This window comes from Oratosquilla oratoria, chromosome 12 (assembly GCF_046742065.1).
Source record: "Oratosquilla oratoria isolate Oo_2021 chromosome 12, ASM4674206v1, whole genome shotgun sequence".
NCBI lineage: Eukaryota > Metazoa > Arthropoda > Malacostraca > Stomatopoda > Squillidae > Oratosquilla > Oratosquilla oratoria.
The window spans coordinates 21,971,003-21,978,827 of NC_134788.1; the positions used below are offsets into that span (position 1 = coordinate 21,971,003).

The 7,825-nt window shown below is 37.8% G+C and overlaps 1 protein-coding gene across 1 annotated transcript in view; it reads right to left on the bottom strand.

Moving 5' to 3' along the window:
• The window catches only part of LOC143031084 (uncharacterized), a 434,563-nt gene that overhangs the window by 247,766 nt on the left and 178,972 nt on the right, over positions 1–7,825 (bottom strand). The window lies entirely within an intron of this gene.

Below are 7,825 nucleotides of genomic sequence, written 5' to 3' on the forward strand. Positions count from 1 at the left end.
CAAAAGAAACAATATAGATTTAATATATCTAGACTTTGCAAAAGCTTTTGATACCATCCCACACGAAAGACTACTTACTAAATTAGCTTTGCATGGAATAAGTGGTAGCCTATTAGGTTGGACTAGTAATTGGTTGAATGATCGAAAACAGAGAGTTGTTTTAAATGGAAAAACTTCTGGATGGAAAAGTGTTGCAAGTGGAGTTCCTCAGGGTTCCGTTCTTGGGCCACTTCTATTCATAGTATATATAAATGATATAGACCATGGACTAAAATCTACCGTTTCCAAATTTGCTGATGATACAAAACTGTGCGGAGTGGCAAATGATCACTCAAACCAATTAGATATTCAAGAAGATTTAGATAAATTACAGCAATGGTCTGAAAAGTGGCTAATGAAATTTAACACAAGTAAATGCAAGGTAATGCACATAGGTAAAAATAACAGTAAGTACGATTACAAGTTATTTGGAAATTCGTTAACAAAAGTGGATAGTGAAAAAGATCTCGGCGTAATTATCAGTAACGACCTCAAATCATCCAAGCAGTGTATTTCAGCCTCTGAGAAAGCAAATAAGATTCTAGGACTGATTGCGCGATCTTTTGATTTCAAAAGTCCATCACTCATTAACAAGCTATATAAGTCGTTAGTTCGTCCAAATTTGGAATATGCTGTTTCCATATGGTCACCGAATCTCATTAAAGACATTGACAGATTGGAAAGAGTACAACGGCGAGCCACAAAACTGATTCCAAATATCAAAAATGAATCATACGAAAATCGACTAAAACATATGAATCTGTTTTCCCTAAAAAAGCGTAGACTCAGAGGTGACTTGATACAGGTCTTTAAAATTCTAAAGGGAATTGACAACATCAAAAGTGACCAAATTTTTACATTGAATGAGAATCAGACAAGAAACAATGGTCTCAAACTGTCCAGAAATAGATTCAATTTGGAAGTAGGTAGAAACAACTTTGCCAACCGTGTAGTTAATGAATGGAATAAACTTCCTGCACAGGTAGTGCAATGTAGTTCAGTTCAAAGCTTTAAGAATCATTTAGATAAATACCTAAGATGCTGTAATAATTAGAATTTATCTTATATTATTTGTTTTTGTTTTGTTATCATTTGTCTGTCTGATTTTTATTTATTATTAGTTATATGTCAATTCATTATTATTTACTATTTACCTGTTTGTTTATTATTTAACTATACCTATGCATTTATTTAGGTATTTTATTTGTTATTTACATTATCATAGTTTTTATTTATTATTTTATTATTAATATGATTTTTTTTTCGCATCCGACCTAGATATGGATCAAAAGGTCTCCTGTCGGCATGCTCCGCCTTTGTAATCCTTTGAGTAGCTTGCACTAGTCCTCAAGTCCTTTCCTAGCTTTCTCAGTGACAATATTCTAGACTGTTGTGCAAAGATGGTGTGTGGAACAAGGAGGACAGGAGGAAATAGAAGGAAGGGTAGTGAGTGGTGGGATGAGGAAGCAAAGAAGGTTGTAGAAGAGAGGAAGCGAGCTTTCACAGATTGGTTACAAAATAGGACGAGGGAGTCATATGAAAGGTACAAAGAGAAGAGAAGTAAAGCATAAGATAAAGGAGGGCAGATATATGAAATGGGTAAGAGTATGACAGAAAAATTTGAAAATAATATAAAGATGTTTTGGAAAGAAATTAAGAGAGGAAGAGGAGGCGAATCAAATAGAGAAGAAAAGGTAACAGGTGCAGATGGAGAGACGATAATGGAAGAGGCGGCAGTAAGAGGAAGATGGGAAGAGTATTTTAGGGAGTTGCTAAATGTGAAGGAGGATAGGGAGGGAAAGGTAGTTGCAGTGGGAAGTACTAAGGAAATGAATGATGAGCGAGGAAAAATAGGGAAGGATGAAGTGAAAGCAGCTGTTAAGATGATGAGAGCAGGTAAGGCACCTGGTCTGGATGGATGTTATGCAGAATGCCTAAAGAAAGGAGGTACAGTTATGGTGGACTGGCTGGTGAATGTTTGCTGGGGAGAGGATAGAGTGCTGGAGGAGTACCTGTATAGTTCCGCTTTACAAGAGAAAGGGGGACAAGTGTGAGTGTAGTAGTTTCAGAGGGATCAGTTTGTTGAGTGTAGTTGGGAAGGCTTATGGGAGGTTTTCAATTGAGAGGATTAGGAGAGGAACAGAGGGAGTAATTGGTGAGGAACAGTGTGGTTTTATGACAGGTAGGGGTTGTGTAGATCAGATTTTTGTGGTAAGAGATATGTGAGAAAGCTATAGGAGAAGGTAAGGATGTTTTTTGGGCTTTTATGGATCTGGAAAAGGCATACGACAGGGTAGACTGGAAGGTATTGCAGATATATGGGATAGGAGGAAAGCTTTTAGGAGCAGTCAAGAGTTTTTATGAGAGAAGTAGATCTTGTGTTAGAATCAGAAATGGAGAGAGTGGTTTGAGGTAAAGGTGGGACTTTCACCAAGGATGTGTTATGTTACCTTGTCTGTTCAGTTTAAACATGGATGGGTTGGTGTGAGAGGTAAATGCAAGAGTACTGGGTTGGAGATAGGAGATGGTTAAAGAAAATGGAGATAAACTAGTTGTTGTTTGCTGATGGTACTGTACTAGTGGCAGGAATCAGAGGGACAGTGGAAGTTAGTGACAGAGTTTGGGAAGGTGTGTGAAAGAAGGATGTTGAAGATAAATGTGGGTAAAAGTAAGGTGATGAGATGTACAAGGGGAGAAAGTGGCAGCAGACTGGAAGTGAGTATTAAGGGAGAAAGACTGGAGGAAGTGGATAGTTTTAGACACTTGGGTGCAAATGTGGCAGGAAAAGGAGGAGATTGTATGAAGGAGTGATTGTGCCGACAGCACTGTATGGGGCAGAATCATAGAACATAAGAGAGGAGGAGTTTGAATGTGTTTGAGATGAAATGCCTAAGAAGTATGATAGGGGTTACTAGGTTTGATAGAGTGAGAAACAAGGAAGTGAAGAGGAGAGAGGGAGTGAAAAGGGAATTGGGAGATAGTGTTGATGAAAGAGTATTGGGATGGTTTGGACACATGGAAAGAATGAGTGAAGAAAGATTAGTAAAAGAGGTGTGGAAGGCAGAGGTGGAAGGAGTGAACATGAGGAGGTGACCAAGGATGAGATGGATGGATGGGGTAAAAGGGTCATTGAGAAAGAGGGGAATGTCTGTTGAGGAAGGAAGGGAAAAGACAAAAGATAGGGGTGAATGGAGAATGGTTGTGTATGGATGATGCTGTGATGTATGAAAGGGAGGGGATGGGGGTGAGAGTGTATGTGTGAAAAGTAAATTGACACAGCCCAAAGGGATTTCTCCCCGTCTTCTCCATTTCTGCATGAGTGGACGGAAAGGGGAGGTCTGCCAATTTAATGAAGCAGCCTTGCTGTGTCTTGCAACACTGCCTCTGACCCAGGGCAGTGGGCGAGATACAGAGATGACCCATCCAGGAGAAGCCAAGATAAGAGGGAGGGAGGGGGCTGAATGGGAGTGGAGTATGATTAGGATGAAATAGGTGGGAGTGGATTTGATGCCTTCGTTTTTGGCTACCTCCCTCGTAAGGGGGAAAAGCCTTTGGTATATGTATGTATGTTGTCTATTTTGTTTTGGTGTGGGTCTTTTTCTATGTCAGTGGTTAGGAAGATATTATAAGTTCTCCTAATATCGAAAAAAGGAGGAAAATAGTCACAGTAGAGAGAGATACTTGGCACGATCCAAAAACTGAGCAGTAACACATCAGAGCTGCGACTACAGATGGAAAGCGAGGGTGTTGATGGATTTTGAAGACGGAAGGGAATCTATTCTCTTTGATGATCCAACTGCAAAACTACCATCAGCGGGTAATCTTTGATAGTCCCTTCGCTCCTTTCAGATACACATATTGTGGTTGCTAGTGTGGGTGGAGGAAGAACAAACGAAGATGGGCTGGAACTCCCTTATTGCTTATACGTTTCAACCGACTCGGTCATCTTCTTTAGTAAGCTGTCTACAAACAGCTCGAACCTTACAATTATACACTCGAAGTTGGAAACTAGGACAGGTTATCCCTCCCCCACCCCCAACCCCGCTCTGGTTGTCTGTGGATTCCCATTCCCGTACCAGGTACAGTCACCCAAAAAAGTATCGGTTTTTTGGTGTTAGGTGTTCGTGGGAGACGAGTGAAACAATAGAATCGATGTTCCTGTACAGTTGGTAGTCATGACAGAGTTGTGCCCTATCTTTTTCTCCCCCGCTGAAATACGTGGTGTCGGTGGCGGGGTTGGTAGAAAGGTAAAACGAATACTATAAGGTAAGTTAGCGGGGGGGGGTGTGTGAAGGGGAGCCAGAAAACCTCTCCACTGCGCAGGTAGATGATGACGTCAACGGAAATATCGAAACCAGGGTTCCGCAGGTCGAGAGCTGTCAGTCACTCACACACCAGTGTGTGGAGCAAAGCTCCATCTTCTGATTAAAGGAGTAGCTAAGGCAGACAAATAGTATATAAAAATGTCAACAGTTTGTATAGTGCAGAAGTGCAATGCCGTTAGACTGAAAGGGGATAAAAAAAATATACATTTTTTTCACTACCTAAATATAAAGAACTTAGAAAGAAATGGATTGAATTATGTGGCACACACAATACTCGGTCACCTGGATATGTATGCAGCCGTCATTTTGAAAGTAACTATTTATTAGCAACATTTCCTGAAATTTGCATTCAATTGCAAATAAACAGACTAAAGAATCCGGTTAAAACATAACAGAGCTTGGTGGAGATAAAGGTCTACATATAAAATCCACGTTTGAGGAGATATGGAAACCCACGCAAATCCAAAATATAATATAATAAAAACCATATGATGCTTTTATGTGTCATTACTACTGAGTTTATATTCAGCTAGTTGGTGTGTATCAACAGTATAATATCCTCATCTACCTGATCAACATATAAATTGACATGTCATCCCATCTAATAACTTTTCTGGCGGTCATATCTCAGATACTGATAATTTCAGGATAAGAAAGTGATACTGAGCAATTTCAGTATTATATGAACATCATAGTGTAATTTTAAAGTTTACCATACATACAGATGGCTTCCTTTAAAGTTTATATTTTCTCCTACCTCTCACTCTCTCCCCCTCTGGATTTCCTATGACGTCACGTGGAGGTGCGCGGAGGGGGGTGCTCAACGTACCTTATAGTATTCCTTTTACCTTGGTTGGTAGAGTCCCGTACTGTCAGTACGGCGGTCCGGGTTCGCATCCTGCCCAGGACTGAAATAATTTCAGTATCGCTGCGTTTGGAGTCGTTATTCCAACTCTTGTGGGCGGGGAGTTGGGTGTGTGTGTGCGTGTAAGGTCACAGCATTACCCATAGAACGGTCATACGAGCTCTGAGCTCTCTTCCGAGAGGGAAAGAGCAGTCGATCACGAGCTGTCGATCACAAATTTATAAACGACAAAGCGCAATGATACACAGGCGTACCAACAGTTTCCAAGTCTTTTGAACAATGTGTCAGAGTTTAGCGTTTACTTGCGTCCATTTCCGTACGATATCTTACCGATACTTTTAAAAAAGTATCGATAAGATATCGTACGGAAATGGACGCAAGTAAACGCTAAACTCTGACACATTGTTCAAAAGACTTGGAAACTGTTGGTACGCCTGTGTATCATCGCGCTTTGTCGTTGTTGTCGTTGTCGTCGTTTCCTAGACTGGCCAAGCATACCATCGCCCTGAGAATGACGCCATCGCTGAAACTGAATTTTCCTCCATAAATCCTTTGTTGAGAGTATATTGTGTACGAATCTTGTGTGTCTTTATCGATGATATCTGGAAGGAATGGGCCATCAGACAATCCCCACGCATTTGCACCATTCGTGTGTAGTTTCGAAATAGAATACTTACGTAGGCTCGTGTTCTATCCCAAAGAGCTACCAGTTAATACCACTTAGTATTGTGTGATTCACTATTGTCTTGGATCACGTGTCGGACTCGTGATCGGCAGCTATTTCCTTACCAGAAGAGAGCTCAGAGCTCATATATGACCGATCTATGGGCAATGCTGTGACCTTACACGCACACACAACCAACTCTCTGCCCACGAGAGTTGGAGTAACGACTCGCAGCACAGCGATACTGAAATTATTTCAGTCGAGGGCGGGATTCAAACTTGGACCGCCGTAATGGCGGCCAGGAACGCTACCACTGCGCCATGTGTGTTTACCTAGTTGTATACATGCAGGCCAGTGCCTACCTTGCATTGCCCAATCTTGTTTGAATTAACTATTCCTTCATTCAAACTATAATCCGCAGATCAATAATCCTACCTTTTTTCTTTCTTTTTATTTTGATTTATTTTATTCATTCATCTGTTTATTTTATTCTATTATTATTATTATCATTATTATTATTATTATTATTATTATTATTATTATTATTATTATTATTATTATTATTATCATTATTATCATTATTATTATTATCATCATTATCATTATTACCATTATAATTAGTATCATTATCATCATCATCATCATCATCATCATCATCATCATCATCATCATCATCATCATCATCATCATCATCATCATCATCATCATCATCATCATCATCATCATCATCATCATCATCATCATCATCATTATTATTATTATTATTATTATTATTATCATTATTATTATTATTATCATTATTATTATTATTATCATTATTATTATTATCATTATTCTGTCTTGTGGCTTTTGGGTTTTCTTTGTGGATACTAAGTGATTTTTGGTATCCACATTCACACTTTTCACTGTTTTACGAGTAATATCAAGTATCCTCTCCTTATCTGACAACCCGAGAGTATTCATTCTTCTTTTGTTTTGTAATATAGTCTGGAACAATTTCAATAGGGGCTCTCTAAATTCACTTTATTTCATTTCATTTATTCCATCCATCATCCCAGTGGACAGGAAATGGATGATCTTTTCATCCACAATAGCTAATGTGTAAGGAAAACAAGTTGATGGTGGATGGAAGTGGCAGTTGATATATATATATAAATATAATTATACATATATATATATATATATATATATATATATATATATATATATATATATATATATATATTGTTTTATTCATCTATGTACTTGGTTTTGTTTATCTATTCAATTGAATTTTTATTCAATTTATTTTTTGTTAATTTATTATTATTGTTATTATTTATTTATTTATTTATTAATCTACTTATTTATTTTTTGTTTTGTTTTATTTTTTGGTTGGGACCACACCACTGCAGCAAATTAACCAAAGCATTATGTCTCATAGCTTTTGATTGACTCCTCGCCTGTTGGCATTTTTCTGTTAATTCTGTTTTATTCATCTTTATAACATCTCTTCTTATCCACGTGGTTAATCATCGACTATTACTTCCTTCCAGTGGAACATGAATCATTTCACATTTCAATCGTGGTATCTCTGTCAGTCAATTAGTGTATTCATTTATACATTTGTTTGATTATTTGTATTGATATTTACGTATCTGTTTTTCTTATGTATCAGATTTATTTCTATTTGTTTATTTACTTAATAATTTATTTATTTATCTATCTACTTGTTAATTTATCTATTCATTCATCAAGTATTTTTAAGTTTGTAATTAAACTAGACCACCCGTGACCCGTTGGGTCAAATACAATTTTAAATGATACGTTGTTAATAAAATGGTCAATAAAATCTTTATTAAGACAATGCTCTATTCACTAGACGAAGGCAATGACTTGATTAGTTATAAGAAGTGAAATGCAGAAGATTGTGACGTCATTTCGTCGTTGCTT